This window comes from Corylus avellana, chromosome ca1 (genome assembly GCF_901000735.1).
Source record: "Corylus avellana chromosome ca1, CavTom2PMs-1.0".
In the NCBI taxonomy this organism is placed as follows: Eukaryota; Viridiplantae; Streptophyta; class Magnoliopsida; order Fagales; family Betulaceae; genus Corylus; species Corylus avellana.
Genome location: NC_081541.1, coordinates 44,691,990 through 44,693,429, shown reverse-complemented (window position 1 = coordinate 44,693,429; position 1,440 = coordinate 44,691,990).

Sequence of the window (1,440 nt, the reverse complement as noted above, 5' to 3'; positions counted from 1 at the left end):
CCCTCTCTCAACCGCTATTATACCCCTCAATACGTCAAAGGGTAATACTACTCACAAAAAAAAAAAAAAAAAATTACAATTTTTGACATTTGGCATCATGTGATTGGAACCAAAAGAAATATTTAATACATTTTAATCACATACTGACACGTGTCATAAGTTAAAAAATAAGAGAAGTACTACACATCCTAAATTTTCTTTCCAAAAGCTCGTTCTCAAATGATGTATCACTATCTTATGAGATTTATTATTTTGGGAAGTGAGTCACCAACTCATGAGATGGTAACACATCATTTGAGAATCAACTTTTGGGAAGAAATTTTGGGATATGTAGCATTTATCAAAAAATAATAATCGTGAGTATTAATGCTATAAACTACATTTTTATCTCACAAATATTTTATAATATTGACGTGACAATTTCAACTAATTCTTAAATCAATCTTTGTTAAAAAAAATCATTCAAGAGCTTGTTGGGACTACTACATCAACATTGTAGAATAAAAACATACTTTCTAACATTACTCAAAAATTCTATGTCATTTTTCAATGCGAAAACAACCTTACTTATGAGCATTCACATCCCAATAGCCAAAATAACTTTTTAGTTATAATTTGGTTAGCTGTAGCAAAAAATACCAAAACTTATCAGATCGGGCTCTTCAATTTGAAGAAGGTTTTAGCAAAATCTTCCTTACTCAGTAAATATATTTAGTACTCTAGCACTCTCTAATTTTTTTTCATTTGACTTTTGGTGCTCGCCAAATGTTGAGAGCAAATGTACAGAAAAGTGAAAGATGAGATAAAATAAAAATAAAATAAAAAATTATATAAAATGATTAAAAACATTTAATAAAGTAGAGAAAATTTTAAAAAATGAGCAAATTAATGTACACTGGTAGGCATTGCCACAACAATCCAATATAATGGGGTGTAGTATTTAGCATTCCATAAAAGATAAAAGTCTTAGGTGTTTGAAGTTGAGTAAAACTACTCTTCACACCCATGTATATACCAATTTCACGTCGGTTAATATAGTGCATTTTAATTGGCTACCTTTTTTTAAGAGGCTAACATTGAAAGCCATTTAAAACAGTCACATGAGATGATATAAAATGAGTGTGACAGAAAAGTAAATAATAACATTACCTTGTAAAAAAAGAATAATACTACTCTTTAAAAGATCTATAAAATTATTGGCTAAAATTGAGCATTCTCTTTAAAAGATCTATAAAACTATTGGCTAAAATTGATAATGCTTAAGTACCACTTAACCTGGCTTTCATTGATACATTTAGAATTACAAATAGTCTAGATAATCATGTATAGAAGGATAATCATTTACAAGTAGAAACCTATTGTAAGTTATATACTTGGATATACATTGCATGAGAACTCTTGTCCCTTATCTCTGTGTTTGTTCTCATCTTGTATTGTAGA